We start from the raw sequence: 10,044 nt of genomic DNA, 5'->3' as shown, positions 1-10,044 counted from the left end.
GACAAGAACGTTATTGTGATGATGCATTACAACACGATTTCCTTATTTCACAGACAAAACACTTAGTAGTTAAATCATGGTTGAAATAGTTATTTGACCTACTCATAGAACATAGACGATCACCAAATATATTGGAGTTTCATTTCTGAAGTGGGTTATCTCTTTAATTTATTCAACGTGGTGGGTTTTGTTGAAGTTTCCTTAGAAGTATTGCTGAGCTCTCTGCAGGTGTTGGGTCTTTTGAGTGTCTCTGAAGAGAACATTTAATGCAGTCTTCTAATCATAGAAAGGCCAGCTTAGGGAGGTGAATACTAAGTGTTCTAAAAGCAGGGCCTTGTTTGGTTTTGATTTAATGTTTAGGAGAGACTCATTACTTCCAGCTTTTTGCTCATTATGGGATAAATCAGGGCTGCTCACAGCAGCTGTTAGGGATAGATTGATTGTTTGCTTTTTTGTGGTTCTCTCTGGTTTTTCTTTCTGGTGAATCTCATTCCCTCTAGGCACAACTGTAGATTCTTCGGCTTACATTTGCTTTATTAATTTTTACTTTTAAGTTGCGCTCCCCTGACATGCATTGATTTACTTCCATGAGCAAAGAGGGGAGTAATATATCAAAGAGCATGCAAAAATAACCCCAAAACAGTGAGTAGGCATAGGCTTCAACAATTATAGCCAGATGAATTTGTATCGTAATAAGGCCATCTTAGAGCTGGAATCATTTGAACTTAGATAAGCTTCTGCAAAGTACTAGGTTCACAGTCAGTATTAAGCCCTCTGTCATTGTGTTGCAGCAGCCCTCAGTATATCTGCAGTGCATCCAGGCAGGGTCTGAGCAGTCACATCAGGACACAAGCCGCAGGGAACCCACAGGAGGGCAGAACGCCATCATGCTTGGAGGTGTATGTCCTGCAGTCACAGCAGATAAACACACCCTGATGTTCTTCACCACTACCACTCTCACTCTCTGTCTGATACCTGGTCCACAGAACATGGTACCAGCTACTGTAGGATCCTGTCAGGTCTCCCATCAGGGTTGTGGTCATGCTACACATTGCTTGACAGGGAAGTTTAGAGTGTCCCTGCCACAACGTTTGGAGACTGGAAGTTAAAATAGAAGAGGATGTGTAGATGTTGACATTTTGGCCTTAGGTAAGAGGTTCTAATGAGGGTCTAACACATTCATCAAACATGGAGACAAAACCATTTTATTAGGTACTCCACCCAGTTCACGAAAATGGTTCACTCCTACAGACAGTGAGGCAGATGGCCGTGGCTCGCTATATAAAGCAGGCAGATGGCCATCGATGCATTCAATTACTGTTTGATTGAACATTAGAATGGGCAAAACGAGTGACCTAAGCGACTTTGAGCGTGGCATGATCGTTCGTACCAGACTCGCCGGTTTCAGAAACAGCCGACATCCTGAGCTTTTCACGCACGCCATTCTAGTGTTTACCGAGAATGGTGCGACAAACAAAAAACATCAAAGCAACAACAAAACAGCTCGTGCAAGCTACCAGGCGGGCTATAAACAGATGCAGAACGGCATCTCGTAATGTACAAATCGTCGGTCCTTGTCACGGATGGACTATTGCAGCAGATGACCACACGTGTCACTCCTATCAGCTAAAAACAAGTCAAAGCAGCTCCAGTGGGCACACGATCACCAACACTAGACAATTGAGGAGTGGAAAAACATCACCTGGTCCAACGAATCCCGGTTCCTGTTGTGTCATGCTGATGGCATAAGCAGCATGAGTCAATGGCCCCATCCTGCCTATCGTCAACAGTACAGGTTGGTGGCGGTGGTGTAATGGTGTGGGGAATGTTTTACTGGCACACAGTAGGTCCCTTGATACCAATTGAGCAATATTACCATGCCCGAAGAATTCCGGCTGTTCTGCAGGCAAAAAATAAATGCACGTAATATACAGTATATGTCAAATTAGCTAGGTTTCTTTGAATTAGGCAATCAAAATGTGATCCCAGTATAACCACTCATTAATTTAATGGACTCGGAGGGACTTTGTAGTTTTTACAAAGCCAGAGTTAATCCCCTGAAAAAGTGTGCTTTATTAGCACTCAGTAGTTCACTAGAGGTTCCTCTCTGTTAGTTCATTATTTTTTTGTTCATTTTCCCCTAGTCTCAAAGCATTTATGCTGTTCTTTTCATTATTAATATCTTTCCAATGACACTGGAACCAGCTTCAAAAAGACCTGCTTAAATCCCCAGACATGTGCTCCTTGTGCTGGGTTGTCCTTACCTGCCTCCCAGGCCCTCCGTGGCTCCTAGACACTGATCTCAGTGGATTTAAGCTTGATAAGGGATCATATTTGATTATGCCTCGTGCCACACACTCTCCGTTCCTCTGTTCCAAGTCCAAGTTTGACTCATCCTTTCAGTTGCTGTTTTTGGATAAAGTACTCAGTGGACCTCACATTATCCCGGCTTTTGTATTTCATTCAGACCCAAACTATCTGCTTGATATGATGACCATGGGATATGGTTGTCTGTCGGCAGTTGGCGTGTCCTTGGAAGATCTCAAACTCTTTTGGATGCGTACCATGAACAAAATCATATCACATCCTCTATTACTCACCCCTTCCACACACAGACTGTCATAGCCCTGGAGGTTATTTTATTCCAAAAGTTTTTAAAATTATTTGTCATTTTTATATGTTTGCTGCTGAATGTCACTTTCCCCCCGGCACGTTCCCCATACATTTGTTTCCATGTGGGTCACAGGGGTGTTTTCAATCTGGTTGAAGTTCTGAGTGGTGAGAAATGGGCAAGTTTCCATTTTCGTTCTCAAAATCACACTTTTACAACAAAATTGGATGTTCTAAGTCTACAACGGGTGCACTATGCAGAAATCGCTTTGCCATTTCCTGGTTGCAAAAATATGAATAGTTTGCCTAATTTAAGTTTATGTGAGAAAAACATGCAAGTATAGTGTAAGGAATGATTGTACCATCTAAACCGCTGTGAAATATATTTTCCACAACCAAAAATATTTTATGTTCAGCTGTTTGAAGCTTGTGTACAAAACCGAAAGTAAAAGACGCAAAATCAAAACTTAAGACCTGGAAGCATAGAAATAGCCCACATAGAACAGATCTACCACTTGTTAGACTTGCTTTCAATTTTATTTATTTATTTTATTTCACCTTTTATTTAACCAGGTAGGCTAGTTGAGAACAAGTTCTCATTTGCAACTACGACCTGGCCAAGATAAAGCAAAGCAATTCAACACATACAACAACACAGAGTTACACATGGAATAAACAAAACATACAGTCAATAATACAGTAGAACAAAAGAAAACAAAAAGTCTATATACAGTGAGTGCAAATGAGGTAAGTTAAGGAAATAAATAGGTCATGGTTGTGAAGTAATTACAATATAGCAATTAAACACTGGAATGGTAGATCGGCAGAAGATGAATGTGCAGGTAGACATACTTGGGTGCAAAATAAATAAATACTAGTATGGGGATGAGGTAGGTAGATAGATGGGCTGTTTACAGATAGGCTAAGTACAGGTGCAGTGATCTGTAAAATGCTCTGACAGCTGGTGCTTAAAGCTAGTGATGGAGATGTGAGTCTCCAGCTTCAGAGATTTTTGCAATTCGTTCCAGTCATGGGCAGCAGAGAACTGGAAGGAAAGACGACCAAAGGAGGAATTGCCTTTGGGGGTGACCAGTGAGATATACCTGCTGGAGTGCGTGCTACGAGTGGGTGCTGCTATGGTGACCAGTGAGCTGAGATAAGGCGGGGCTTTACCTAGCAGAGACTTGTAGACAACCTGTAGCCAGTGGGTTTGGCGACGAGTATGAAGCGAGGGCCAACCAACGAGCGCTTACAGGTCACAATGGTGGGTAGTGTATGGGGCTTTGGTGACAAAACAGATGGCACTGTGATAGACTGCATCCAGTTTGTTGAGTAGAGTGTTGGAGGCTATTTTATAGATGACATCACCGAAGTCGAGTATCGGTAGGATGGTCAGTTTTACGGGGGTATGTTTGGCAGCATGAGTGAAGAATGCTTTGTTGCGATATAGGAAGCCGATTCTACATTTAATTTTGGATTGGAGATGCTTAATGTGAGTCTGGAAGGAGAGTTTACAGTCTAACCAGACACCCAGGTATTTGTAATTGTCCACGTATTCTAAGTCAGAGCCGTCCAGAGTAGTGATGCTGGACGGGCGAGCAGGTGCGGGCAGCGATCGATTGAAAAGCATGCATTTAGTTTTACTTGCGTTTAAGAGTAGATGGAGGCCACGGAAGGAGAGTTGTATGGCATTGAAGCTCGTCTGGAGGTTAGTTAACACAGTGTCCAAGGAGGGGCCAGAAGTATACAGAATGGTGTCGTCTGCGTAGAGGTGGATCAGAGTATCACCAGCAGCAAGAGCAACATCATTGATGTATACAGAAAAGAGAGTCGGCCCGAGAATTGAACCCTGTGGCACACCCATAGAGACTGTCAGAGGTCCAGACAACAGGCCCTCCGATTTGACACGATGAACTCTATCAGAGAAGTAGTTGATTAACCAGGCGAGGCAATCATTTGAGAAACCAAGGCTGTCGAGTCTGCCAATAAGAATGTTGTGATTGACAGAGTCGAACGCCTTGGCCAGGTCGATGAATACGGCTGCACAGTAATGTCTCTTATCGATGGCGGTTATGATGTCATTTAAAACCTTGAGCGTGGCTGAGGTGCACCCATGACCAGCTCTGAAACCAGATTGCATAGCGGAGAAGGTATGGTGGGATTCGAAATGGTCAGTAATCTGTTTGTTAACTTGGCTTTCGAAGACCTTAGAAAGACAGGGTAGGATAGATATTGGTCTGTAGCAGTTTGGGTCTAGAGTGTCAACCCCTTTTGAAGAGGGGGATGACGGCGGCAGCTTTCCAATCTTTGGGAATCTCAGATGATACGAAAGAGAGGTTGAACAGGCTAGTAATAGGGGTTGCAACAATTTCGGCAGGTTATTTTAGAAAGAGAGGGTCCAGATTGTCTAGCCCGGCTAATTTGTAGGGGTCCTGATTTTGCAGCTCTTTCAGAACATCTGCTATCTGGATTTTGGTAAAGGAGAAATGGTGGGGGCTTTGGCGGGTTGCTGTGGAGGGTGCCGGGCAGTTGACCGGGGTAGGGGTAATGATATGGAAAGCATGGCCAGCCGTAGAGAAATGCTTATTGAAATTCTCAATTATAGCGGATTTATCGGTGGTGACAATGTTTCCTAGCCTCAGTGAGGCTTGATAATGACAAATCAAAAACTCATATTTCTATATGGATTTGGTCGGTTCGCCCAAAAAGTAACATTTTGCAGCTTTAAACCACATCAGGAGACCACTTTTGAGGTCTGGGAAAATCTGAGAAATGTAGAGATTTGGGTGTAGTTTCTCTTCATTTCAAGTGTGCACCTAGCAAGAGGCTATTGTTTAGCGGTGTTTTTGTAGCACACATGTAATATCAGAGTTTGCTAAACAAATACCCACTGGTATTACAGAAAGAATCATGATATTCTGCCAAGTAAGCGTAGGCTACTTTCTTGTTAATTGAGAAGGTTTTTGGGGAAGCCTTCCCGTCTCCCCGAAGACTGTTTTCATTAGCATCATCGCTAATGGCTACACAAAGTGACGCACACACTGATAGGGGCATTCTCGTTGCCTCTTCAGAAGTTGCAGGAAATACAAATCACTGATGCATTATGTTCATGTCTTATGATTAACTTGGGCAAATTAATACATTGTTACCTTTTCTTATGTTGTTGAATTCCATTTTAATGCCTGGATTCTGTGAGGGCTCTGATTATCATATTTGGACCAGAATGAGGCTTTCCATTGCCTTTTGTTCCTGCAGTGATGATTCACCATCTTCATCAAATGTTTTCATAATTTATCTGCAGATAATTGACAAAAAGCCTAGGCCTACAAGTAGCCATAGCAAATGAGGGAGCCAAATGAACGACTCTCTCACCGATGCGATTCGGTCGGCTACACTGACAAATAAGTCACTCACTTTAGTGGCAAGCCCCGACATCCTAGGAAAGGAAACTTATCAAATCCTTATTTGTCCTGATGCGATACACTGGACAACCACGTTGCATGATTTATGAATGGAAAAGGGATATTGGAGATCGACTGTATTCAAACCGTTGGACCCCTTTTATAAACTAGTCAACACTTGCTGTTCAGTTGTCAATCAAAGCATAGTAAATAGCCTACTATGCGCCACAACTCTGTGGCTGGCTATGTGAAACACGCAAAATAAAATAAGTGAATGTGCCAGAAAACAATCATTAAGTAATGTATTTCAACTCATCGTTACCACTTACATTACATGGGACGTGCAAATTCACGAGCATCTCTCTTTAAAGAAATTTGACTGCAAACAACCACGGCGCGCACACATTGTACCAGGAGGCGAGCCAGACAGCAGACTGTTTCCCTGTTATCGCTCGCTTTGTGACTGACAGGCACCTATCCTATAAATTGCTAGAATATGCATATAGTTCATTCTAGTGTGAGAGGGCTTTTAAATGAAAAGTAACCTAGTTATTATGAAGTGGAAAAGGTATCCGTCTGAAAATTAGTCTGTAACCGGCTGATTAGTCGTTAGCCGGTGCTAATGGAAAACTCTGGGTTCTAGTGAGATTTCCCAACACTGAATAAGCCTAAACAGTAGGCTAAGACCTGTTCCTTCCAGTTTAGCCATCTCATCTATCATTGGTCTCTGTCTGTCTGAGCTGGAGAGTGTACGGTATATAGGAGTCACCTCACATCCACTTAGGTACACCCTGGAACAGATTGCATTTGCATTACTTTCTTGTATTGTCCTAGCCTTGACAACTAGCTTTACTTAGTTAGTATCGTTTAATTAGATTTTTCCACACACAATTGCAAGAGACACGCATGTGCGCCCACACACCTTCCCCTTTGCCATAAGTGGCAAACGTTGAGTTGTCTGTGGAGAGTAATGAGTAAAGCAGACCAACAAAATGGACATCTTATTGGATTGTGGCAGAAAATTTCTACAGTGATTATTCTCCCTTTTAATACTGCTGCTTTAATTGTTCTATGCAGCTGTGGTGTTTCACTTTGACTAACAGCTGCCTTATATAACTGTTTAGGCTCCATATTGCCCAAGCCTCTTGCTATTTACTACCGTTGACTGTAGCTGGTCTTTTAAGCAGAGAAAAGAAACATTCCCTGTCTGAGCTGGGGGCCGCTGCGGCTAGTCAGCACTGCACCCTGTAACGTCTGATCAGCAGATGTAAGACCATCCAATAAAGCTAAAAGGCCACTGGCCTTCTCCAGAGAGGGACTGATGCTCAATTGGCGATAATTGCCATCGGAAATAGTCATGAGCTACACAAACCAACACCAGCAGCCAGTCAAATAGTCTGCTCTAAGGCACTCTGCATAGGCCTGATGAATTGCTGCTTGATCCTACAGGGGTGTTCAGATAATGCCAAGTAAACTTAAATAAATGTATTCGACCCTAATCTATGGATTTCACATGACTGGGAATACAGATATGCACATGTTGGTCACATATACCTTAAAAAAAGGTAGGGGCATGGATCAGAGAACCAGTCAGTATCAGGTGTGACCACCATTTGCCTCAGGCAGCTTGACACATTTCCTTTGCATAGAGTTGATCAGGCTGTTGATTGTGTACAGTGGAATGTTGTCCCACTTCTCTTCAATGGTTGTGCAAAGTAGCTGGATATTGGTGAAAACTGGAACACGCTGTCATACATGTCAACCCAGAGCATCCCAAACATGCTCAATAGGTGAGATGTCTGGTGAGGATGCAGGCCGTGGAAGTACTGGGACATTTTCAGCGTCCAGCAATAGTGTACAGATCTTTGCGACATAGGGCCGTGCATTATCATGCTGACGCATTAGTTGATGATGGCAGATGAATGGCACGACAATGGGCCTCAGGATCACGTCACGTTCAAATTGCCATCGATGAAATGCAAGTGTGTTCATTGTTCGTAGGTTATGCCTGCCCATACCATAACCCCATCGTCACCATGGGGAACTCTGTTCACAACATTGACATCAGCAAACCGCTCACCCACGCAACGCCATGTACGCTGTCTGCCATTTCCCCAGTACAGTTGGAACTGGTATTCATCTGTGAAGAGCACACTTCTCCAGCGTGCCAGGACCATCGAAGGAGAGCATTTGCCCACTGGAGTCGGTTACAAAGTTGTGCTGCAGTCAGGTCAAGACCCTGGTGAGGATGACGAGCACACAGATGATCATCTCTGAGACCGTTTCTGACCATTTTTGTCAGTTCTTCGATTATGCAAACCCACAGTTTCATCAGCTATACGGGTGGCTGGTCTCAGACGATCCCACAGATGAAGTAGCTGGAAGTGGAGGACCTGAGCTGGTATGATTACATGTGGTCTGCGGTTATGAGGCCGATTGAACATACTGCCAAATTCTCTAAAATGACATTGGATGTGGCTTATGGTAGGAAAATGAACATTCAAATATCTGGCAACAGTTCTGGTGGACATTCCATGCGGTTAGCATGCCAAGTGCACGTTCCCTCAACTTGAGACATCTGTGGCATTGTGTTGTGTGACGATACTGCACATTTTCTTTTAGGTTGGATGGGGAGCGTCACTGCACAGCGTCACTGCACAGTGTCACTGCACTGTTATTTTCAGGTCTCTCCAGAGATGTCCTTGTCCCATCATGCTCTAGCGACTCCTTAAAATGAAAAGCTTAAATGTCTTCAGTCAATAAGTATTCAACCCCTTTGTTATGGAAAGCCTAAATAAGTTCAGGAGTACAAATGTGTTTAACAAGTCACATAATAAGTTGCATGGACTCACTCTGTGTGCAATAATAGTGTTTAACCTGATTTTTGAGTGATTACCTCATCTCTGTACCTCTTACATACAACTATCTGCAAGGTACCTCAGTCAAGCACTGAATTTCAACCACAGATTCAACCACAAAGACCAGGGAGGTTTTCCAATACCTTGGAAAGTAGGGCACCAGCTGGTAGATGGGTAAAAAAAAGTAGACATTAAATATCCGTTTGAGCATAATTAATTACACTTTGGATGGTATATCAATACACCCAGTCACTACAAAGATGTAGGAGGTGCGTCCTAACTCAGTTGCCAAAGAGGAAGGAAACTGCTCAAGGATTTCTCTGAGGCCAATGGTGACCTTAAAACAGTTAGAGTTTAGTGGATGGATCAACAACATTGTAGTTACTCCCCAATAGTAACCGAATTGACAGAGTGAAAAGAAGGAAGCCTATACAGAATAACATGCATCCTGTTTGCAACAAGGCACTAAAGTAATACTGCAAATAATGTGGCAAAGCAATTCACTTTTTGTTCTGAATACAAAGTGTTATGTTTGGTGAAAACCCAATACAGCACATTACTGAGTACCACTCACCATATTGTCAAGCATGGTGGTGGCTGCATCATGTTAAAGGTATGCTTATAATGGTTAAGGACTTGCGAGTTTTTCAGGATAAAAAATAAATGGAATGGAGCTAAGCACAGGCAAAATCCTAGAGGAAAAACTGTTTCAGTCTGCTTTCCACCAGACACTGGGAGATAAATAAATTTTTCAGCAGGACAATAACCTAAAACACAATGCCAAATATACACTGGGGTTGCTTACCAAGAAGACAGTGAATGTTCCTGAGTGGCCAAGTTAGTTTTAACTTAAATCTATGTCAAGACCTGAAAATGGTTGTCAAGCAATGATCAGAAAAATATATTTTGTATCTAAACTTTCTTCTTGTTTGCTTACGATCCAACATTTCCTGAAAGCTGGGTTGACGTTTTATCTTGTTTGTGTGCCCCATGCTGATCTCTGAATCCCATATCATCCCCCAGGTTCAGTCAGCCAAGAACCCTGACTGGTATAAATCCTACAGTTTAGGCCCTTTCTTTCCCAGACCCAGAGCTCCAAGTCACCATGTCCTTCAGCGGCATGACTTGTTTAGCAACGTTTTACAGAGGTCTTCCCTGTGGCAGGCTGTATGTGT

The 10,044-nt window shown here is 43.0% G+C and overlaps 1 protein-coding gene across 4 annotated transcripts in view; it reads left to right on the top strand.

The window, feature by feature from the left end:
- The window catches only part of LOC112254648 (E3 ubiquitin-protein ligase RAD18), an 84,366-nt gene that overhangs the window by 49,105 nt on the left and 25,217 nt on the right, over positions 1-10,044 (top strand). The gene's annotated exons all lie outside the window — the stretch shown is intronic.

Source organism: Oncorhynchus tshawytscha, linkage group LG07, assembly GCF_018296145.1.
Source record: "Oncorhynchus tshawytscha isolate Ot180627B linkage group LG07, Otsh_v2.0, whole genome shotgun sequence".
NCBI classification, from domain to species: Eukaryota; Metazoa; Chordata; class Actinopteri; order Salmoniformes; family Salmonidae; genus Oncorhynchus; species Oncorhynchus tshawytscha.
The sequence above is the reverse complement of the archived record's forward strand: the minus strand, read 5'-3'. Positions and strand labels throughout refer to the sequence as shown.